Source organism: Gorilla gorilla, chromosome 5 (genome assembly GCF_029281585.2).
Source record: "Gorilla gorilla gorilla isolate KB3781 chromosome 5, NHGRI_mGorGor1-v2.1_pri, whole genome shotgun sequence".
Classification (NCBI taxonomy): Eukaryota; Metazoa; Chordata; class Mammalia; order Primates; family Hominidae; genus Gorilla; species Gorilla gorilla.
This window is the reverse complement of record NC_073229.2, coordinates 97,035,409-97,060,650: the sequence shown is the minus strand read 5'-3', so window position 1 is coordinate 97,060,650 and position 25,242 is coordinate 97,035,409. Positions and strand designations below refer to the sequence as shown.

The following is a 25,242-nucleotide window of genomic DNA, read 5'->3' as shown; positions in this document are numbered from 1 at the left end:
CTTTTCTTTTCTCTCTCTCTCTTTTTCTTTCTTTCTTTCTTTCTTTGATGGAGTTTCACTCTTGTCACCGAGGCTGAAGTGCAGTGTGGTGATCTTGCCTCACTGCAACCTCTGCCTCCCGGGTTCAAGAGATTCTCCTTCCTCAGCCTCCCGAGTAGCTGGGATTACAGGCACCTGCCACCATGCCCAACTTTTTTTTTTTTTTTTGTATTTTTAATAGAGACAGGGTTTCACCATGTTGGCCAGGCTAGTTTCGAACTCCTAACTTCAGGTGATCCGCCCGCTTTGGCCTCCCAAAGTTCTGGGATTACAGGCATGAGCCACCACGCCTAGCCTGCTTTTCTTTTTATAATATAAAAACAAAATAACATTTTTGATTCGAACCTTATTGGGAATATTTGACTGCTAGTCATAAACTGCCTAAACTAATGAATAACAAAGTAATATATTTATGAGATAGCAACAAGAAATTCTTCTTGGGCTCAGGATGATATCTCAAAGTAATAAAAATATATGTTATCTTCTGTATTTGGCTTCAGGACCTCATGGTGGTTGATGGTGGGAAGTGCTCTAACTCGACTGGAGGCAGCACCTCCCCTTCTGCTCCAGCACACAGCCTTGGGCAGGCACTTTAACCTCCCTGGGACTGGCATCTCTCTTCTGTAAAACCAAGAGGTTGATCTGCATAAACACAAATAGCACTTCCACATATGTCCAAATCCATGACAATATTATTCCACGTAAAAATGTGCAGCAGATCCTCTTACACATAGACAAAGTGGGCCATTCTGTTTTACAAATAGCACTTTTCAAGCAATATGACTTTTTTGTGCTTAACCCAGTAATGAGCATTTCCTAAAAATTTAAATGCTAATAAGATAAACCTTAATAGCAACTTGATTGTGGAAGTTTGGATTTAAAAATAAAATAGATAATAACTCTGGAGATGACAGGACCACTTTTCTCCTCTAAATTGTTTGATGCTGTGGGTCAGTGGATAGGAAAACAATAAGAACATCTGCTCAGATGACACACTTCAGATTCCCGATGAGGCCATAATAGTTCACGATGAAATGTTGAGAAAATGGCTTCTAGGAAAGAAAAAAACAGAAGGAGATACAGCCATTTCTCATTATTTGCAGTGGCAGTTATGTTCTGTAAAGTCACTACAAACACTGAATTAGTAAATACCAAGCCATTGCTCGTAGGGATATACAGGACTAAGTCCCCAGGAGCCTCTGGTCTCAACAGTTTTATCAACTTATCAATACATATTATTGTTTTACCTGTGCTTCCATTTAATGATACGTTATTTAATATTGTTGATTCATTAATGTTGAACTCACAGCCAAGAGCACTGTAACTCATGCCTGAAAGAAGCTTATCTAACCAACTGTGTTTTCTCCAAGAGGCTCATCACAGCCTTCTTGTGCTTTGGACAGTAGACAGCACTTCAGCACTACTCTTGGGGCCAATTTTAAGTGGTGAAATTATCAATAAAAAGCACAAAAGGCTGAGCATGCCTGTAACCCCAGCACTTGAGGCCGAGGTGGGAGGATCACTTGAGACCAGAAGTTTGAGACCAGCCTAGGAAACGTAGTGAGACCCAATTTCTACAAAATAAACAAATAGATAAATAAAACATAAACCAAAAAAGAATTGTTTTTTAAAAAAAGCACGAAAATGTGAAAAACAGCAGAAAATAGGTCTTGCAAGGGACACGTGTTTACAGTGTGAGTGCTGAAACAAGAAGACAAAGTGTCAGTTTGTTCAAACTCAGTTGAGAACCCGAATGTTGGGAGACTAAAATTTTTTTGTTGCTCTGTAAATGGCCACAAAGGTGCCATAGGTGTTGATTTCACCACATAAATACATTTTTAGTGGGTTAGCAAATTTGTAAACATGGAATACACTAATAATATTGAGGATCAACTCTGTATAAATTACATATAAATTTCAAAATAGGTAAAATTCTAAGTATCATAACTTTTTTATTTAAAAAGCAAAGAATGGTATTGCTGTTATTAAATTATATAAGAGATGATCTTAAATGAATATTTTCTTGTAATCCCCAAGGATAGGAAATCAATAAGGTATTTATAGTTCATATACAAATAATGTCTTTCTGTACCCTAAGGCATATTTTCACTATGAATAAAGGTGGTTTGTTTTAGAATCAACAAATAAACAGAATCACAACATGAAAACCTATGGAGGCTGCAAATATTCTTAGAAACTTGAGAGTAATGAGGCTTGTTCCTACTATTGATTAATACAAAACATTTGACCAGATCTCTATAATAATCCTCATGTAATTGCAAGGGTCATCCAGAGGAGTAAAGTGAGCAGCTTAAATGATGCCATCATTTTTAATGTTTGATAACTTACATTTAAAAGTCTATCAGGGCACAATTACGTTTACTGAGTACACGGATTGAATAAATACAAACCTGCCAAGAAACTCACTGGCTTGAGAACTAATGTTGTAAAAGTGGTCAAGACAGCATTGCTATGATTCATTTAAGTAAATATTCATTTTTAAAAAATTTTCTCAAGCAAAAGAAAATTGTGAGACCTCAAATAAGGCACTGAAACTCATCATGCCTGACTTCACAAAAAAATATACGAAGCTCACCATCTTAAAAATAAAATCTGTGGACTGAGTGAGTTGGCTCTTGCCTGTAATTGCAGCATTTTGGGAGGCCAAGGCAGGTAGGCCAGGAGTTCAAGACGAGGCTGGTCAACATGGTGAAACCCTTCTCTACTAAAAAATACTAACAATTAGCCAGATGTGGTGGTGTGCGCCTGTGGTCCCAGCTACTCAGGAGGCTGAGGCACGAGAATTGCTTGAATCTGGGAGGCGGAGGTTGCAGTGAGCCAAGATCACACCACTGCACTCCAGTGTGGGCAACAGAGTGAGATTCCATCTCAATAAATAAATAAATAAATAAATAAAATAAAAGCTGTGATTAATAGCTATAGCAATCTAAATGAAGGTTTCCAACTCAGTTTTTAACATGAATGTTTTCTATTATACTATCATTTAAGCAATGTATATTTATTTGCTAAACAATACTCCTTTCCAGATTTTAGGCATTTTCATGTATTAGAAATGCAGATATCAATTGATTTTCTATGGCATTTAGTAAGATAAAATAGTCATAAATTAAAATAAATAATACATTTAATTCCAGTAAGACTAAGGTTTGTTCAGTGAAAAACAGGTGCTAAAATATATTAGTCAAATCATATTTTGACTCGAGCTTAAAATAGACCATTTGCAAGTATGAATTCCATATATGCAGCCCATGTATTGCACTGGCCAAGCAAAGAGGGTTTTTTTCCATCTCCATTGGATAATGTTCTACTTTTTAGCAAGCAAAGCTAAGGAGCCATTTAGAATATTTTACTTTAGACCTGAAGTTTAAACTCTTATCACTGCCTTCAAAGGAAACTCACTCCAAAATGTCTGAAAATACTTGTCACATAAACTCAACCAACTGCAGAATGTTTTTTCTTTTGTAAATGTGTAAATTAACTTAGTGCTTTATTTATTTATTTATTTTTTGAGAAATGAGGCTGTTTCAGCTTATAAACATTAGAACTAGGATTAAACCATTTTTTTCCTCTGAGAAGTATGAGATATAAATCTCATTAATTTAGAGGAAATAAAGAATCAAGAGTGTCTTTAAATGCATCTAAATCCTCAGGTAACAAAATTCTTAAATGAAAGATAGGTGTTGATTGTAGTTGGGCATTGCATAATAGCAAGCATAAGGTCCTTTGCAGAGGGACAGTGTGTGGCCTTGAGAAGCAAGTAAATTGTCTCCATCCAGTCCTGGCTCCAGTGGCCTCACAACTGGACTCTGCCATTGGTTCCCTATTAGTCTCTCTGGCTCCACTTTTTCTCTGCTGCCACACAGTCTACAAATTACTCCTGAATTCCTCCTTATTTCAGTTCGGTTTCCATCTCTAACAACCTTCAGTGATTCTCTATGGCCCTCTGGACTAAACAAAGTTTCAGCTGCCTTTCAAGGCCACCATGCATGACCCAGACATGGCTTCTCTCTCTATTTGTTCTGAGCTTAGTGATTTATTTTACTTATTAATTTTAAAAAATTTCAGTAGCTTTAGGTGTACAGGTGGTTTTCAGTTATATGGATGAATTGTACAGTGGTGAAGTCTGGGATTTTAGTGCACCCATCACTTGAGTAATGTATGTGTGCTCAGTGGATAATTTTTCATCCCTCACTCCTCTCTCTCCTGCATCTGAGTCTCTGATGTCTATGTTATCACCCTGTATGCCTTTGCATACCTATAGCTTAGCTCCCATATATATATATATATATATATATATATATTTAGAGAAACAAGGTCTCACTCTGTCACCCAGGCTAAAGTGCAGTGGCATGATCTTGGCTCACTGCAATCTCTGTCTCCCAGGCTCAAGCGATCCTCCTGCCTCAGCCTCCCAAGTAGCTGGGACTACAGGTGCACACCACCATGCCCAGTTAATTTTTTGTACTTTTTGTTGATATGGGGTTTCACCATGTTGCCCAGGCTGATCTCGAACTCCTGGACTCAAGGGATCTGCCCGCCTTGGCCTCCCAAAGTTCTGGGATTACAAGTGTGAGCCACCCCACCTGGCCTTGGCTCCCACTTACAAGTGAGAACATGTGGTTTTAGGTTTTCCATTCCTGAGTTACTTCATTTACAGATATAATCTCTCTGTTCTCCTCTGTCAATCTCTTTTCTCCACATGCACAATTACCTGAATGGATTTCATCATTTTCAAGCTCATTTGTTCATCCTTTCTGAAGTTCACACCTGAAATGCTTTATCCTCTCGTCTCAGCCCATCCAAATCCCCACCAACCCTGCCTTCCCCAGTCCGCTCCACTTTTTTTTTTTTTTTTTTGAGACGGAGTCTCGCTCTGTCACCCAGGCTGGAGTGCAGTGGCGCGATCTCAGCTCACTGCAAGCTCCGCCTCCCGGGTTCACGCCATTCTCCTGCCTCAGCCTCCAGAGTAGCTGGGACTACAGGCGCCCGCCACCACGCCCGGCTAATTTTTTTTTTCTATTTTTTTAGTAGAGACGGGGTTTCACTGTGTTAGCCAGGATGGTCTCGATCTCCTGACCTCGTGATCCGCCCGCCTTCGGCCTCCCAAAGTGCTGGGATTACAGGCGTGAGCCACTGCACCCGGCCTCCAGTCCACTCCACTTTAACCTGAAATCATTTCCAAAAAATGCTTGTGGTCTTGCCTAGTTTGGCATGTGATTATAAATGTGTATTTTGTGTCATTATCTAATTTTTCTTTTATATCACTCTTATCCACAGTATATAATGAGGGTCCACATCATATTTTATATTTACTTTTCAGTTTCTTAAATTTCATCAGCTTCAGAAGTGAACAAATTATTAACCATTTAGAATAGTAACTTTGGAGACAGGGTCTCACTATGTTGCCCAGGCTGGTCTCAAACTCCTGGGCTCAAGCTATCCTTCTACCTCAGGCTCACTAGTGGAAACTACAGGCACAAGCCCGCCATGCCTTGCTCTAACTGCATTTTTTTTTATAGAGATGAGCTGTTCCTCAGGCTGGAGTGTATTGATATGATCACAGCTCACTGCAGCCTCGAATTCCTGGGCTTAAATGATCCTCCCACCTCTGAAGTATGGTGGCCTGCACCTGTAGTTCCAGCTACTCAGAAGACAAGAGGGTCCTGAGTGGTGGGAACTACAGGCACAGGCCACCATGCCTGGATAGAAGAGTCTTTTTTTGTTTCATTAGATAACAGTTCTGTATAAAAGTAACTTATCTGGGTTGGGCACAGTGGCTCACACCTGTAATCCCAGCACTTTGGGAGACTGAGGCAGGCAGATCACAAGGTCAGGACTTCGAGACCAGCCTGGCCAACATAGTGAAACACGGTCTCTACTAAAAATACAAATTAGCCAGGTATGGTGGCGGGTGCCTGTAATCCCAGCTACTCGGGAGGCCGAGGCAGGAGAATCACTTGAACTCAGGAGGCGGAGGTTGCAGTGAGCCGAGATCGCCCCATTGCACTCCAGCCTGGGTGACAGCGTGAGACTCCATCTCAAAAAATAAAAACAAAACAAAACAACAACAAGAACAAAAAATGTATTTGGGGACACTGAAATAGAAATAGAATATTGAGGGAAACACTTAAATATTTATTAAAAAGTTAAGAAAATAAGGGACTGGAGATGTTTATTTCACAAATAAATATTTTTATAAATTGACATCATGGGCAGTGTAAAGTTTGTTTTAATTAGTTGCTTATTGATAGATCTTGATCATTTGTGCTAGTGATACTGTGATGGAATGGCCATGGGATCATTTGGTCACTTTCTCCCTCTTACTTAGTTTTATGTTAGTAATTCCCATTATTTGAGGGGCTCTGATGTCATAATAATGTCAATAAGGGTGTGTTGTCAGGCTTCTTTCAGTATGATCCTACTCTGTTGGAGATAAAAACTCAGCACACGCAAAATAGCATGTATCAAAGCATTCCTTTCCCTTCTGGCCTACAACTTGGCATGTTTTCAAAAATCCTTAGCAGCATAAAATCTCTCTACATTTATTTGTTTTCAAGTCTTAGATGAAAAGAGCTATTGTTGAAAGCTTAGTTAAGAAATTAAACACACTCAAGACACTTTTCACACTTTTGTGCTTTGGGATATAATTCCTGTAAGTAGGTTTGAATTGTGTCGTGAATCTCCCGGATTCTCAAGTTTATAAAATTTCATTCACCAACAGTTTCAGTTTGAGTTGTCCCCAAAGCAACTTAAAAAGTGATAAAAACTATCATTTTATACCATAAACTCTAAAATGAGACAGTGTGATTTATTTATGGGGAAGAATTCTTGTTTTCCTCAACATTTCTGAATCTCAGGGCTGCCCAGCATATTACATAACCAAAAGAATATTGTTCGCTACTCTTTCAACTCAGATATGCTGTAGTAAATTATGCCTCCTAAAATATTTTCATGGTATCCACAACTGGTAGCATTATTTCTAGAATTAAGGAGGTGTGTTGAATGTCTTTGTAGATAATCAATACATACATGTTTTCTAAAAATATGGAACTCTGAAACCTTTATTAGGAGCTATGTTCCTTAGAGGGTTCCTTGGAGTTCTTTAATTCTAGCAACCATTCTCTCTTCCTTTCCTTGCCCAAATATGAAAGTTGGTATTACTTTGATGCATATAAATGAAATAGCAAATACAAAACAGCAAAAATGAGAGCCCAAAAGGCCCTGGGCAAGATTCCCAGGCACAGCATTTAGAATTCTAGCTCTGATTTGCAGGGTCGTTATTGTCCAGGCCTAGCCTGAAAGCTGAATGCATTTTATTCTGCTTATTGATGCATATTCTGCCTCATAACAAGACCCCAGATTACTAAACTTATTTTCTCCTGCAAAAATATCTGATTTAAAGTTCATATTTTCGAGAGGGAAAGCAAAGAGTACTGGCTGGCTGCTAATATTCTAAGTATTGAGATATAATTCAGAAGTATTCAGGAGAAAAGAGAAAGATAAACACCTCTTCTCTTCACGTTTACTGCCATAAACAGGTAGCATATATATAGGCTTCCATAAAGTTTTGCATTCATTGGTGTTGTTAGTGAAATAGATCCTGGCTGTGGTATAGGAACATTAACATCTCTCCCTAATGTGTTACTATGGATGGTTACCACATTTTTTCCTGTTTTCAGATAATGTATTGCACTTTGAAAATGTAAGAAATTATGTTTCCATTGTACTTATTAGGGCAATTCTTCCATTTATGCCACTGGGATTGTTACCTGATTCTTGACCTTAGTGTAAGGCCTGATAATATTAATTGAACACATATTTATTATGTACCTCATATGTTAGGCCTCATATGGTTTTCATATTCTGTTTTACCTTAATATACCTGCACAAAATAATCTAAATCCAACCATATCAATATAGCAGAAATGTTTGACTTTAATAGCTTACAGATAGACACTTAAAGTGAGAGCCTAGAAAGTGAGCACGTGTTTGATGAAGGGAGTGGCTGTGATTGTGCCCATGGATATGATGGAGGGGTGTGTAGAATGGGTGTCTGGGGCTAGACAGGCAGGATATTAAACCTCACATGAAAAACAATTGTGAAACAGTGTTTATAAATTGAACACAACAGTAAGTTGTGCTTCCACTAACTATATGTTATAAAGAGGTTATGTGAGACAATCCCTATCAAATCAACCACTCATCTTCCCAACTGGTAACCTTGGGATGGGGATGGGGAGGCTATCACATTGACTACCTCTCTACTGCCCATTTGTTTTATATCATGTTCAAACTGTTCTCTTGTAATGGGCAGTTTGAGCTTCATAAGGGAACCCTTTCCATATGAGTCAGAATTTTGAAAGCTTGGATGCCTTTCAATCATAAAAAGAAAAAAAGATGGAGCACCTATTATGTGCCAGGCACTCACTATATTAGGCTCCGGGGACACATAAGTTCATAAGGCACAGCAACTTGCTCTAAGGAATCTAGAAAATAATGTAGTCATTCTGAAGAAGGGCTCAGAATTTTTCTTTTTTATAATTTGTAAGACTTAACATTTAAGAGTGATTTATAGAAAACATTGAAAAGACCTGGAAAAAAAAGATGAGAACAAGAATGAAATCTTTTCCTGGGGAACTCCTTAAGCTACCCACCTTTTTCTCAGGTTTTCTATGAAAAAGGACCATGATGTGATTAAATTCAGTCCATGAATAATATGGACACTAGGAGAGTGACATAAGAATGAACTTTCCTTAAGCTCCCGATGCTATGGAACAGTGGCATTTAAAAATATCCTCATTAGCATTTCGATGAAAACAATCAGTGTAGACATGGAAGGAAACAGGGAGATCACCCTGACCAGTGGCTCTCCATTCTGGCTGCATATTAGAATCATCAGGGGCGTATTTTTAAAATGATCATGTTCAGGCTTGCTCCAAAGATGAAAGTAAATTGGAATCCCTGGGAGCGAGGCCTTGGTATTGGCATTTTAAAAAGCTTCCTACGGCTGGGTGCAGGGACTCATGCCTGTAATACCAGCACTTTGGGAGGCCAAGGCGGGCAGATCATTTGAGCTCAAGAGTTCAAGACCAGCCTGGCCAACATGGTGAAACCCCGTCTCTACTAAAAACACAAAAATTAGCCAAGTGTGGTGGTGCACGCCTGTAATCCCAGCTACTAGGGAGGCTGAGGCTGGATAATTGCTTAAACCTGGGAGGTGGAGGTTGCAATGAGCTGAGATTGTGCCACTGCACTCCAGCCTGGGCAAGGGAGCAAGACCCCATCTCAAAAAAAAAAAAAAAAAGCTTCCTACATATGTACAGCCAGAGGTGAGATCTACTGCTGTAGGTCCAACCTTACTCATTATGAAGCTTAGAAAATCCAGACCCACAAGGCGAAGTGAAGCACTCAAGGCTCTGCTCTAAAGTAGAGGCAAAACCCAGCCTGGCTGCTAGTGTCTGGGCACTGTAATGCAACGGGCCTGAACACCTAGTGCTCTAAACATCTGTTTTCATCCATGCTTACTTTTCAGGAAACTTTAAATAGTCTGTTAACAGTAACTCTATTATACATTCAGATTGCCTAACATAACTTAAACCAGTGGTCCTTCTGAGATGTCAGAAGCCCATCTTGGTGGGAGAGGGGGAAAGCCAGAGTTTCAGGAGTTCAGCTTACCTTGCCCCTTTTCTCCTCCAACAAGAGTATCTCAGTTGTAATCTGTTGAATACATAGGTTTTGCATGTAAGATTTCATGTCAAGAAAAAAGCAAAGGCTGGGTGCGGCAGCTCATGTCTGTAATCTCAACATTTTGGGAGGTGGAGGTGGGAGGATAGCTTCAGGCCAGGAGTTTGAGACCAGCCTGAGCAACATAGCAAGACCCTGTTTCTACCAAAAATAAAAAATAAAAAATAAAAAAATAAAAAAAATAAAAGAAAGAAAGAAAGAAAAAAAGGGTTAAAAAGAAGCTTCAAAAAAAAAAAAAAAGAAAGAAAAAAGAAAAAACCAAATAACAACAAAACCAATTTAAATCTTCCCCCCAGCCCTCAACCTCAAGGGATATAATGGCTTGAGTTTTTGTTTAGCTATTGTTTTAATTACATCTCCTGTCCTGGAAAGAGTATTTAAACACGAGGGAAGGTTAGACATTGAAGTCAATTTTTTTGAGGCTGCTAAATAATTTTGGCTCTGGTTTGAATCTTTTCTTCTTCTGATAACTGACTTGTTGTGTGGCTTTGAGCAACCTCTCTGAGTCTGTTTCTTTCATATGTAAAATAAAGATGTTGTCACTGGGTTGTTGCAGGTATTGCATGAAATGATAAACTTAGTAAAGGGTTTAGCACAAAAAGCAAATGTAAAGCACTAAATGTATCCAACACTAAGCATGTGCTCAGAATTTATTAGTTTTTTTCCCTTTTCTTCCCTTTTTGTTGACAGCAATGGAAAAGTTTCTGTTAAATAGTGATATCAGATTATAGGCTAAATGATTTAGTACCTGGGATATTTTAAGGTTGGCCTTATTTTGAGAATTACTGAGTTTGTTTTGTTTTGTTTTGTTTTGAGATGGAGTCTCACTCTGTGTCACCCAGCCTGGAGTGCAGTTGTGCTATCTCAGCTCACTGCAACTTCCTCCTCCTGGGCTCGAGCATTCCTCCCACCTCTGCCTCCCTAGTAGCTGGGACTACAGGCAAGAATTATTGTTTTTGCATAGTACCTTCAAAAAACATAACCTTAGAAGACCCAGATTTGTGTTACTTTGGTGCATCACAATGTTTTCAAAGTACAAAATGCAAAATAATTCAGTTTCAAGATCTTTAATATTTGAGACACTATTCAAGGACCAAGTCCTAATTCCTTCTATATTAATCTGCAACACTTCCCAAGTAACCCAACAAATATAGAGTGGATTAAATCACCTAGAATATACATCTTCTTTTTAAATTAGAGGCACAAAGTTCCTACTTATAGTTATAACAGATTAGGCTGAGCATGCATTTTGGCAACACTCAAAGCAATTTAAAATGATTTAAAAGGCAAAAGAACAAAATTATCAGAGATGAAATATATCAAAGTAATCTAGTTGTTCAATTTTTTATTTAATCAAAGGCCTCAATTTGACTTTTTGCATTAACTTTAAGCAGGTGAAAACTGAACAATTCAGAAGGCCTTGGATGATTTATTCATGTTTTGCCATGTTTATGTATCCAATTTAAATTTAAATTTCATGGTTATTCAGACTACACAATGATAAGAATGGACAAGCAGGTTCACTTTAGGAACTGTTGTGAGTGATTATGCTAACTGCTAAAATAAAGGGATGAAAAATTGTGGAACAATTGCTTGTGAAAATAACCTAAACTAACGTTTAGATCTGCTCTGGTACTCAACTTGCTGCCAAATTTCCATGATGCTACTGACTTAACTGCCTTTGAAGAACTCTGCCAAGAGACTTCTCCTATCTGGAGGAAGAAAACACAGGGAGACCTTTTCCATAAGCTAAGAACAAATCCCAAGTTAACAGGATCCAGATAAAAAGGTAGTAACAGCTGACAAGACTGGTGAACCGTGTGAGCTGTGAGCTTGTACATACACACGAGGGCCATGGCCCCCAGATTCCATCACGTTCAACAGTGAGGCTTGCCCTTCTTTTTCAAGCATCATGTGCTCATTTTAAACAGATGTCAGACACAATTTTACCACACAGATGGAACCAACCATTTAAACTAACTTATTCTGCCAAGTCTGTTTGGGGAAGGGCTGCATATCTAGAAATGCACATTTTGTAGTCATATCATGCTTTCAACTTAAATTCCTGCCACCCCTGACTACAGAGTGACAGTTTTTCAATAACCAGTGAGATAGATTAGCAAGACATAGCCTATTATTCTAAGTTTACTAGAAGTGAGAGTTTTTATCAACACACACACACACACACACACACACAGAAGAGTCTTGAAAGATCTTCCAAGAATGCAATTATACAGTAAGTTAATTTCTTATCCACAAAAGCATAGCTGTATTAACAACCCTTCCTTAAGTGGATACACTGGAATACTGCCTTAGTTATCTCAAACTGCTTTCCTGCAGTATTTTTTGCACTTACTTTTAGTCATTCTTCTCCATCTACCTTCAACCCTACCAAGCCTCTGGCTCCTCCTCCTGCCTTCCTCCCACGGCACTTACACTTTCCTCTTGAACAGCAGTAAAGGCATACAGGTCTGCATCTGACATGCTTGATTTTTCAGGTGTGGCTCTCTAACACAGACCTATAGTTGGAACCAGAAGCTTGATATGGTTTTAGTGAAACTTGTTCTGTGTCACAGATAAGAAAGCTGTATAAAGAACATGAAGATGAACTCAAAGACATAGACATATTCTTACGTGGTTGTGCTGAGTCTGCCAAAGAAAAACTTTGAAAGATTGCCAAGGAATCTGAACTTAAGTATCAAGAGCCTTTTGTCGACTCAGTTTTGCCTCTGTTCTTTGTTGGTGGTTCGTTAATTGAAATTTCATAAGTCACCCCAGGGAAAATCTGGGGTGCAGAAAGATGAGATAAAGACTAATGATTGTGCGTGAAATATTGGCTGTGCTGTCTCCTCCAGTCACTTCATTTTCTCACCATACTGCCTCTCTTCATTTTCTTCATACTTTTTCTTTTAAGTTTTTGTACATCTCAATCTTTAAAAGTCAAAATTCTGTAACATACATATCTTGAGGAAGTCTCATTCTACTCCTGACTCTGTCTATCCTGCTCCCATCTCCAAAGGCAACTAAAAATGTGAGACCTCTTCATGTTTCCTGAAGTTGGTGCAAACAGTCCAAGATTTCTTAGTTACAGAAGGGATGGGCATGAAGGGATTTTAAAGGGGGCAGCAGGGATTGGTGGGGGCTGCCCTAAGAGAGGAGCTCTTATTCTGTGGGGAGGGAGAGGGACAGAGGTTACAGGTTAGTATGATTCATTGGATTTGAAAAGGAATTTAAGTATAATTGTTGTTTCAGTCATTCAACATTTTACAATTTGTTGATGTCATTTCCTACATTATGAGAAAGCAACTAAAACACACACTGGGTTCAACATAAATGGCTTTATCACATTCAGTGAGGACTGGAAAGAACTTGTGATTCACAATTTGCCAATTTAAATTGTTATTCACAAGAAAGAAATCTTGGTTTGTAGCTAGTTGGCTGCAAGTCAGACTAAAGTCCACCTGAAAAAATGTTAATTAATCACATTTTAAAAACATCTTCACTGGATAAAATGTGTGTCCAGAGAAGTTTCTTGTTATATAGGCTTCATCATGGGGTTGTAAGGTCCACGAGGGCAGGGACCAAGTCTGTTTCACTATGTGGTGTGTATCTAGAGCTACACAGTGTGCTCAACACGCACTAGGTACTTAACAAATAATCACTGAAGGGATGAACGACAGAATCAGATGGAAATAGCCTACTGGAGAGGGTGAGTAAGCATTTATTGCATTCAAGGGCACATTACTGGATCCTCAGGAAAAACAGGAAATGCAGGAAAGAGTTCAATCTCTATTTCTGGAATTTGTAATCTAGATGTAGCATATGAGTTTATTACTTTTGAGTTAAAACAACAAAATTGAGGTAATTATAGCAAAAAGTCCCAGTGAAGAAATTATTTTGGCAGGATGATAAAGAAGGGATGAATGGTAGGGAAGATTCCTGAGAAAGGTCTTCAAGAGCTTTGCTAGTTAGAAAATTACTGAGGAAAGAAGCAGTTACTATCCAAGAAAGGGCACTTCAAAGAAGGTAGAATTTGATCAGTTGGTTCTGAGTGTCACAAGGTCTAAACTCTTCAGCTTAAGCTAGAAAATAATTTACAACATGAAATTAGGTTTAGAATTTAGCATTGGTGTAAAAGGCTAAAATATTTTATAGAGTTTCTGATTTCATTAAGGTAACTTTACACCACTATAAAAATATTTTCTAAAATTTGGGGTGCTTCTTAACACAGTGGCAAGACAGATTCTAGACTACTGTGGTCTAGAAGGAGAAGTTATGAGCTATGTTTATTAAGAAGTGTACAACACAAGGGTCTAAAGTGAATCTAGCATCATGTCTAATAAAATTTATTTTCAAGGATGCAAAACTTGAAGCATATCAAAAAGGAAAAGAAAATCCTAGACCAAGTAGAATGGAAAAGTTGTTAGCACAAATGAAAGGGAGAAACTACCAAGTGTTTGTGTTTGCTTTCTGTGTGTGTGTGTCTGTGTACATGCACAAGTGTGTTTTCTTGGAGAGTTTTCTTTGAAGTCAAACTTTGAAGTTGGCTCTGTTGTGTGACACATCAACTATCCTTATCCAAAAATACTAATCTTACTGAATCCTTCTTTGCTTCCATTTCACCATCCATCCTTCTTACCTTCAACTTTGCAAACTTACAATGGCCATTTTTTTCCCCAAATGCGCAATTGCTCTTAAGTAATGACTTCGGTGTGTCAGGGACAAACGTTTCTGTCTAGCTAGAGTTGTATAAGCCAAACTAATTTCAGAGACATTTCATTTTATTTAGTGAAATGTTGATGACTTTTCCACTCAGTCCCCTCAATCTCTTTTAATTTAATGGATTTGGATAGAAGATGAAGTTCTAGAAGTACATTACACTCTTCAGGAATGAGATCAGCTTTGCCATGTACTAAGAGTTAAACTTTGCCCTTGTTCTAAGTACGTAATACATAATTCTCATCCCTAAGAAAGTATTTGTTCTATAGGATGTTTCGTGGAAAATAGCTGTGGATTAAAATAAAATAAAAACAGCATCATCAAATAAAAACTGAGCACAGGTATATACTTTTATAATTACTGAAAGGTTACGTATCTTAGGGGAGGACATATCTTTTTGTATTATTAATAGAAGGCTAAGGGGTTAGGCCAGGAACAGTGGCTCACACCTGTAATCCCAGCACTTTGGGAGGCCAAGGGGGTGGATCACCTGAGGTCAAGAGTTCAAGACCAACCTGGCCAACAGGGTGAAACCTCTTCTCTACTTAAAAAAAAAAAAAAAAAAAATTGCTGGGTGTGGTGGTGGGTGCCTGTAATCTCAGCTACTCAGGAGGCTGAGGCAGGGAAAACTGGTTGAACCTGGGAGGCAGAGGTTGCAGTGAGCTGAGATTGCACGACTGCACTCCAGCCTGGTCGACAGAGCAAGACTCCATCTCAAACAAACAAACAAAAACCAAAAAACAAACAAACAAAAAATCAACAACAACAAAAGAAGGCTAAGAGCTTAAATTAATTTAACAGAATAATTTTTTGAGGGAAGAGAGGATCTGAGAAGAACAAGAAAGTTGAAAATCCTGATCATTGGGACAATATCCATACTTGTTCCATGTTCAATACTTCCTTTGCATGTGAAAATACTCAAGCTGATTTAGCATTGATTTTTTGGGATTTGGGAAAAGGCAGGAGGAACTAGAAATCAGGCTTAAAGTTTTCAGAAAACAGGGATTCTCAGGTCTAAGCAGCAGTAACAAAAAAGGCCAGAGAAGATTGTTCTGAGGGCTTAGGATCAGATATCTAATCTAATTATTAATAGAAATTTGATTTCACATGACCTTTTGTAGAGCTCAGAAAGTTACATTTGGATGATTAATCCTTATGACATCATGATAGGCAAAAAGCGTCAATATTTGGGTTTCCCCCTTCCATGATATGGCCCTCCTCCAAGTTATGAAAACATATTCTTAGAATTCAAGACAGATCATGCTAGATTGGAATTGTTCTACCGCTCCAGCCCTTGGAATTCACTTCCCCTCCAATGCCCTCTGACACACACACAACTGTGGAAGGACTGCCCATGCCTGAGTGTTCATCACTGCAGCAGGTGTAAGCATCTTTGTCATCACTGTCACCAGGTGAATACAAGGTACAGCAGCAGGCTCATGCCACTGGAGGAAGTGAGACAGCTGAGGGGCTCTGCTGCAACTGATGGTTCCTGTGATTCATGCATGGAAACCATACGGTTAGAATTCTACCAACAAGTTGGCGATAATCAGTGAGGATTTTCTCCCCGGTTTTCAGACGATTTTCATTTTCTATTTGTGAAGCATTAGCTTCATCAACTCCATTCAGTGACTTCAGACTGTGCCTTGATTCCAAACAAGTGAATCACTGTAGAGGATGATGAAACCCTGGGTGACAGATAATCTTTTAATCAGTTTGTTTACCAAGATTGGCTGCTAGTGGCATGTCATGAAGAAATGATACTGAATATGCTACCAGTTATGTTAAAACTGCTATCAAGACAGATTTTTTAAAAAAGCAGCAAGAGATCAAACTTCTAGCAGGCAAAATTCTTAGTTTTTCTTAGCTATTCTTGATTTTTAGTGATGTGGCTTTCCAGGATCCTTGTTGAAAAATAATTCAAGAGAAATTTCTGTGATATTCTTATACTAATTCTGCTCCTGAAGGAACAAAAGCAATTTTTTTATCTCTTTTGGAAATTTGAAAAGGGTAGAGAGTTTTGAATAAAAAGATTGTACAAGAGAGTTTTAAATAAAAAAGTATTTGAGAGGGTATAGCATTTTGAAAAAAAGGGAAGAACTTTTGTTCTTCTTACATGGTTAAATATAGCATTAAATTGATAATCATTAAAAAAAATTTAATTTATTGGGGGAGGGAAAGGGCAAGGGAAATGTTATTCTTGCTTTCCAGTGTAATTTTTGTGGGAGCAGCAGCTAGTTTTATTCCCATAATGATTTATGAAAAAGAATGGAAAGAGTGATTTATTAACTGTTGCAGAAATGTTCATTCATGTGTTCATTCAGTGCAAAATTTTGGCACTTTCAAGCAAAAATGTGAAAATTGAATGTGATCAAATATTGGCTTGAAGTACATGTAAAAATGCGTGTAATATGAAAATGTTTAAAGCTATACTCACCTGGTTAAAAATTTTCTCTACAGTTTATAATATTGGCACTACAATACGCATATGGAGCATAAGCTCAGAAAAATGTTGCATTTATTGATGTTGATGTTTCATAATCTACTTTAAAGAAATGAGAGAGACACAAAAGTATTGCAAGGATATTTACAGCTGTCCTTGTCCACCACTTTACACGGGAGGCTCTGTTTCAACATGGTGGATCTAAGGATCTTGCTCCACTTAACATGGTGGGAAATGCTATTTGCCACATGTAATTCTATTTTGCACCCTTTGGCCTAGACCATGAGAGCCAAAAGCCACAATATCTCCAAAAGAGGAAATAATTTTTCCACTATTTATATTTTCTGTGAGACAGCACAGGCAGATGATTTATATAATGCTGTAGAAAATTAATATTAGTTGCAAGCCAGACTCAACTTTCCAGCCTTCAGCATCCATTTGAGAAAGCCAAAGATGTTGTGTCTGAGTTTTAATTTTAATGAGTTAAAAATAAGTGTTCTTTTCTGCTGTTTCCTGAATGAATATAAAAAAATACGAACATTGCCAATCCAGGAACACTACTTTGATTTTGATCCAAAACAATACTAACCAAAAAAGAGTGAAAAAATAAAAAAAGTGTTTTTCAGAGAGAATGGGGCTCCAATAAGACAGTATATGTGCATTTGTTTGCTGTTTAAAACTTCCTTTGATCCACAAATATGCTTCCCTCCTATCCTAAGAAATTTCAAGGAGATAATATTGTCAACATCAATTAAAGTCATCACATGTAAAATCTTCATCTTCTCTTTATAAAATTCAAGCTCTTTCAGGCTTTCCTTTATTAATCTATTTAAAGAAAATGACAATGAACTCTTGGCTTATGTTAATCTATTAGTACAACAAATAACCTAAATACTGAAATATATAGATAATAACTTAAGGAAAATTTTTTTGAAAATATAAAACATACATTACTTGGGTATAGGTTTAAGTATAGAAAAATACTATAAAATCAATGTCCACTTTCTTTTTTCTTATAATACATACCTTGAGAGGAAAAATTTATACTGACTGTGAATCCATTAAAAAGAAAAAGATTTTTTTTTCTTTTCCTTTCTCTCATGGAACAGAGAGAAAGGAAGCCAAAACTGAATAAAACAGTTTATATGTTAATCACAGAAGATACTCAATGCTCACACTGCTTGGGGAGTCAGCCAGAAGATTCGGAACAAGTTGTTCTCATGATTCTTAACTGTGAAGTATGGTAACGACAGGTCAGTTGGATTTGTAAGCTAGCTGGTTTTAAAAAGATCTTGGCCATTTGTGAAGCCAATATATTTTCCTTTTCTTTCTTAGTCTCATAAGAATGACCTCAAGGAGCCTTAACACATCTCCTTCAAATTTGTGCTATTGTTAATCAAAGTTCACTCCAGCAATTATTTTAAAATTAAGTTTTTGACACAATGAAATTTGACCCTGAGTTGGTAGGAAAAGTTGATAAATTGCTTTTTAAACTGATGTGGTGCTACGTTAATTGATTTTCTTGTTGTTCTGGAAAACTTCAGCATGTTAGTAGTTCTCCACAACATTTTATAAGTGGATCCCTAAGAGTTTCATGAAACTGTTTTTTAAAATGTTTTTTAAAAATATTTTTACCGTATCTAAACTGTACAGAAGCCAACGTTCTAGTTAAAGTATTCTGTAATTGTTTCTAGTAAAACAAAAATGAACTATAAACTCTCTATCTTCATGTCACTTATCTGTATAACTTTCCAAATAGATATGTCCTCTTTGGCTGCAATCATAAGTCTCATCATTTAATATTTGACAGAATAAACATGGCCATTCTTGATAGATATGTTGACTGATGGACTGAGAGATATAGATACATGCCATGAGATCTCTTTATAAGGTAAGTCAACTTTTTTTTCTGCCTTTTGAAATGCACAAAGATAAACAGATAATACTTCTGGATGTGGTGCAGTCAATTATATCTATCAGAATTGAATTTCAAACTAAGAGTAAGAAACCCTTCAACACTTCCATTGGTATTTCATTAGAGATATTCTGCTGAGCTTTAGATAATTCAAACCAGTGGCTAAGAACGGACTTAACACCTCTAAAGTAGTTAAAATGGAAAATGACCTATTAAGTAAGCAGTAAGTCTTGCTTGTATCTCCGTTATGTTTATCAGTCCAAACTCTGCCCCTCTTCTATAAAGTATAGCTTGAATAAATATTTTTTGATGATGATAATAACTTTAGATACTCCAAATTTAGCACGAAAAGAGTAAATTAAAAACTGCCTGACCTCAAATTTGTAGTGTGAAACAATGCCTATTTCATATTCAAAGCTCAGGAGAAATAGCATGTTAAGTGAAGCATATATATTAGTTTCAATGTTAGAAAAATTGTTTACCTTTTCCCCCTGTACATCATCTTATTAAATATTATCCATGAAAGCCTAAATAGAAGGCCCTGTGAGCTCAATGATACAGCTGCGGTTAATACTGAGGTTCAAAGGCTATATGGATGTTAGTCATCTAGGGATATGGTTAAAATAATCACTGGTGGAAAACTAAAAGTGCAAAGGCTAGGAATATGAAGAGTCGTGAGACTGCCAGACTGGAAGACCATCAGACTCAAAAGTCTGGGGACTGGTCATGATTACACAACTCATTGTGAAACTCTCTGTACATTCCCTTGCCGGTCTTTATTATCATAGGAGGAAAAAGAGAAAGGAATCTTCCTCTCCCATATGTTGTAAATGAGATAAATATTTGAGATACTTTAAGATTTCTGAATGCAAGTTGTTCAATAGTCAAGTTACAATTAACAGCAATATCAAGCACTTTACCATTAAACAAATCCATATTTATTTCCTTGTCTCCTAGCTTTTTCAATTAGATTGAATGTTAAGGCAGAGAAGAAATAAATGTGTCTTTGGCTTCTTAGAAGAAATAGTTAAATTCAAAGTTGTACAAAAATTTTTGTAGGCTTTTGATTTTTCTCTATTTTTTTCTACAAATTAATGGAAAGGTTTTCCTAACCATTACATAAAAACATAACACTTCTATAGCAGTCTATGATGTATTAAATAAGCAATACGTCTTGCTTATAACTCAGTTATGTTTTTCAGTCCAAATCCTGCTCTTCTAGGAATTACAGCGTGTAATAAATATTATTTGATGATGATGATGTCTTTAAAAGGTATATCATAAAATGAATGGGGAAAGGTGCTAATCTCATCTATGTCAATTACATTATTTTTATTCCTTTTAATGGAATCATCAAGTAATTTGTTTAAAATGTAACACTTCATCCGAGAGGCATAATTGCTTTAACATTGTTGTGATAGTTTTTTGATGAACTATAGGAACACATATAGATGGTTTTTCATGTTAATATGAATGTGATGTATGTAGCAATTGGTTCTATAAAAGGCTGTTTGGAACTGTTTTCTCTTGAACAGCAGTGGTCTTATGGATATCTGCATGACCTCTGCTGAAGTAAAATACTGTGGTTCGTGAGAAGACGTGACCTTTGGATACAGCTGGTCTAGTCCTGGCTCTGCTGTGTCAGTGAAAGTGGAACAGTTACATGGCTCTCCCGAATCTCTGTTTTCACTTGGTTAAATGAGGGTTACATGTACTTACTTCCAGTGTTGTTATGAGAATTAAATGAGACTAAATGTTAAAATTTCTGAGTGGTCAATATGTGTACTTCTTTTCTCCTCCTCAGTCTCTTAAGAATATTCTACGCCAGTATCGCAGAATAAAGAAACATGGATATGTTAATTTGTTTGATATAATCTTTCCACAATGTATACATATATCAGGTGGGGAACAGTGGCTCATGCCTGTAATCCCAGCACTTTGGGAGGCCGAGGCGGGCAGATCACTTGCGGCCAGAAGTTCGAGACCAGCCTGTCAACATGGCGAAAACCTATCTCTACTAAAAAATTTAAAAATTAGCCAGGTATGGTGGCCTGCACTTGTAGTCCCAGCTACTCAGAAGGCTGAGGCAGGAGAACCACTTGAACCCAGGAGACAGAGGTTGCAGTGAGCCAAGATTGCACTACTGCACTCCAGCATGGGTGACAGAGCAAGACTCTATCTCAAAAAAAACAAACAAACAAAAAAAAAACATGGACACAGGAAGGGGAACATCACACACCGGGGCCTGTCATGGGGTGGGGGGAGGGGGGAGGGATAGCATTTGGAGATATACCTAATGTTAAATGATGAGTTACTGGGTGCAGCACACCAACATGGCACATGTATACATATGTAACTAACCTGCACGTTGCGCACATGTACCCTAAAACTTAAAGTATAATTTAAAAAACAGAAAAGAAAAAGAAAAAAGAAGCACATGCTTTTCCCTTAAATTTGTAGGAAATTATATTTTTTTATAAACTAATTTCCGTTCAAATAATAAAATGACTTAAAAAAGCATCTTGAATGATCATATTGTTATAATAATGAGTTTTTTCCTTGTATGTGCAAAGGACATAATCTGATATGAAAAGCCTTCACTAATATAATTATTTCACATGAGATATCGATAGTAGCAGAATATGAATTTTTTTTTGGAAGGATGAGGGCAAGAGAAAAATAACTTAAGGGAATAAGAATCAAATTCTGTCCTCAGGAATTTGAAAGCCTCAGCATCTATTTTGGAACTTGTGGCTTTCACCACGCAGCAATGAGGAGAATGGGTGACTTGTGAAACATCCACTCATGTTCCAGTGGAGAAAAACATGATCAGTGCATCCTTTTTGAATGGGCTTTATTTATGGATACAGTTCTCAGAGATCCTGGAATGTCTTTGCTCTGTCCTTCAGCTGCTGGTTTGAGGCAGGCTGCCACAGGTTGGTGGCAGGTTTTTCAGAGGTTTTCTCTGAAGCAGTTTTCTTAAGCCCATGAGGAAAGGCCAGTGACACAGAGGGCTGTGGGCTGTGTAAACATCTTCCTGCTAATGTCTCAAGTGTTTAACAGTGGAAGATTTCAGTTTTGGTTATAGCACTATTTCCCAGGATTAAAGGCTCAAGTTTGAATTCAGTTAATGACAAAATGATTCACTAGGAGGTAACTTGTGTGAGAGACAGGCCTTTGTCTTGTTCTCTGCTGAATGCCTTAGAATAGGTCCTGAAATACTATTGGGCATGTAGTAGGTGCTCAGTAAGTATTTGTAGAAAAAAATGAATGAATACTTTTTAAAGAATTGACCTTGATTTGTTTGACACTCTGGTGCATGAAATTATTAGAAACAAAAAATGCGTGATGCCTTTTATTATGTGTTGACCCCAAGATAATCTTACCAAATCTCACAAAATGTGGCAAAAGAGGGTATAAGAAAAAAATCTTAGTGGAAAGTTAAGTATTTAAAGCAATAAAGGAGACAATATACATAAACTAATAACAGTAATGAATGCTCATTGAATATTTACTGGAACCATGCAATGATCTAAGTGGTTTATCTATATCATCTCATTAAATAACAGCCATATGTTGATGTGTGAATCAGGCATTGTAGATTAGTGGTTGAAGACAGACTTTGGGGCTAAAGATTCTGGGTCTAAACTCAGGCTCTGATACTTTCCCTGATACATTCAGGCAAGTTGTTTACCTTCTTGGTTTCTAAATGTCTTTATCTGTAAAAAGGGGGAAATAATACTTTCTGCCTTATACAGCTGTTGTGAAGGTTAAATCCTAGAAGAGTACTAGGCATGTAATATCTATCTGTCATTCTCTCTCTTGCTCATGCACAGTGCCTTGTGCAAAGTAGGAGCTAAATCTTAGCAGTCATTTTGTGTTACTAATATTCCCATTTTACAGATGAGAAAACTGATGCCCAGAGAAGTAACTTCCTCAAGATCATGCAGTTAGTAGCTATTGAAACTAAGGTTGCAATCTAGGTAGTCTAACTGAGTACCTTTTGCTCTTAACCTCTATGCCACTGTGTCTCCTCAGATGAATGTGCTGAGAAAGTATTTAACTCACTCTTAGTAATAAACTACTCCTAGAATTTATTCAATAATTTTCAAATGATAATTTGACACTTCTTGACTGGAATATCATTTTGAAGATTTCTGATGAATAAGTACAGGTGTTTCTGTAGGTTATTAATAAAAATATGCTATTATTAACCCAGTTCCCTGATTAATTTTAAGAGCCAATGCACTAGAAAATGATTGCTATTTTCTGTAATTTAGGCTTCAAAAATTGTTAGTAACTAAAAATAAGCCTCATCACAGAGAGACCAGCTTTGCATTCATTTGACACTAGCAAATTCTTTATGTTCAAGTCCCTATCTGAAGTGGTAGATCCTCAACAATAGCTTGTAGTTTCGGATATATTTATGCAGATTCTGTAAGGCACAAGGAAGGGCACGATCATCTTTCAGCGACAGTATAAGAGGCGGATGCTTCTGAAAAATGGTTGAACCACACATTTAATTTAAAAAAGGGTGAGAAAATAACATGTATTACTAACAGTGCAGGCTACATTTAAGTAGTAAATAAAAAGAAATTGTGTTTGTTTTAATGTTGAATTGCCTTTAGTTGCATCAATGGTATGATCATGAAAAGGATAAAAAAATCGATTATTTAATTTCCAAATCTCCCCTCAGAGCAGTTCAGCTTTGTAAGTTTAAACAGTTTGTGAAATCTAGCCAAGTACGCCAAATACGGCATAAAGTGAAAGACAAACTTCAAAAAGGTGATTTTTCATTAAAAACTACAGCCATTTTTCTTCCTGAAATCAGCCAAATAGGCTTATCCAGGTAGATGCAGGCCAAGGTCAAAGTGAGAAACTTTTTGGCAAATTAAACTGGCCTTGTTAGGTTTAGACACTGCCCCTACCGCAGTCATTCCATATCACCTTAGAGTCCCCATAGCACCACAGTGAACACGGGAGGAAAAACTATTCTAAAGAAACCTGTATTTCTGCTCAGAAGGCTCAGATATTTTTGAAGCTTCACTTCTGTATTCAAATTTTCCCAAAATAATCTGAAAAGTTAAAAGGCAATTAGTATACTGAAAGCAGAATTTCTCTGCCACTGAGGTTATGCTTTCTTTAATTCTTTTACCTGTCAGTCTCTTTAATTTTTTATCTGTAGCATATATTTTTGAGCCTCCTTATGTCTACTTGGCAGGTACGGAGCTAAGGTGTCAAGAATGATTCCACTTCTCAATTTTTACATAGAGTAATCATACAATTCTCGATGCATGTTTGGCTATGTATGGGGGCAATTACTGATAATATTAACATTAATTTATGCAGAATAAGAGAAATAGGTTTAATTTGGATACTCCAGGTCAGTGAATAACATTTAAAATGTGTGATTCTGTAAATGGAAAATAAACTCTTATTTAGAAATAAATCATAAAATACTGTTTGGTTATATATAAGGCAAAGCAACTTTTTGCTAGATATTGTTCTATTTCTCTGAAATCTCTCCAGTAGAGAGCCTTAGCACCTCTGTTACCTGCCTCCCTGAACTTCAGTCACATTCTTAAAATGGCAGCTCTGGCCACAGGTTCTCTGTAGGAGTTACTGCTTTAGCAGAAAATGCCCTTCCCCACTTATGGGTTGGGTAAACTCTCTCACAGCCTCTCACAGGCATGGTGTTTCAGACATATGCCCTTACAAAACAACATCGTGTTTGCTCAGAACACTTATCTAAAGTTGTATTTACACATTCATTAATGAGGTAAACTGATGAATAACTTTTCCCCGCATTAGACTATAAGAGGGTCAGAACAATGTTGGTTTGTTTCCCAACTTTATCCCAAGGAGCCACAGAGTGCCTGGCATGGAGAAGGAAACCAGCAATCAGTAGTTGAGAGAGAAAAGAAAGAAAGAAAGAAAGAGATGGGGAGGGAGGTGCGGGTGGGGAAGGGAGGAGGGAGGGGAGGAAGTCAGGAAGGAAGGAATTAAGGGAGGAAGGAAGGGAGGGAGGGAAGGAGGAAGGAAGGAAGGGAGGGAAGGAGGAAGGAAGGAAGGGAGGGAAGGAGGAAGGAAGGAAGGGAGGGAGGGAAGGAGGAAGGAAGGAAGGGAGGGAAGGAGGAAGGAAGGAAGGGAGGGAGGGAAGGAGGGAGGGAAGGGGGAAGGAAGGGAGGGAAGGAGGAAGGAAGGAAGGGAGGGAAGGAGGAAGGAAGGAAGGGAGGGAGGGAAGGAGGGAGGGAAGGGGGAAGGAAGGAAGGAAGGGAGGGAAGGAGGAAGGAAGGAAGGGAGGGAAGGAGGAAGGAAGGAAGGAAGGGAGAGAGGGAGGGAGGGAGGAAGGGAGGGAGGG

General features: G+C 37.6%; 1 protein-coding gene and 1 long non-coding RNA gene across 4 annotated transcripts in view; one reads left to right on the top strand and one right to left on the bottom strand.

Moving 5' to 3' along the window:
- The window catches only part of KCNQ5 (potassium voltage-gated channel subfamily Q member 5), a 579,108-nt gene that overhangs the window by 227,091 nt on the left and 326,775 nt on the right, over positions 1-25,242 (bottom strand). The window lies entirely within an intron of this gene.
- Positions 13,375-20,647, top strand: LOC109027384 (uncharacterized). The gene is made up of 3 exons (XR_002006573.2): positions 13,375-13,513; positions 18,777-18,857; positions 20,417-20,647. It is a non-coding gene; the product is annotated as an uncharacterized lncRNA (long non-coding RNA).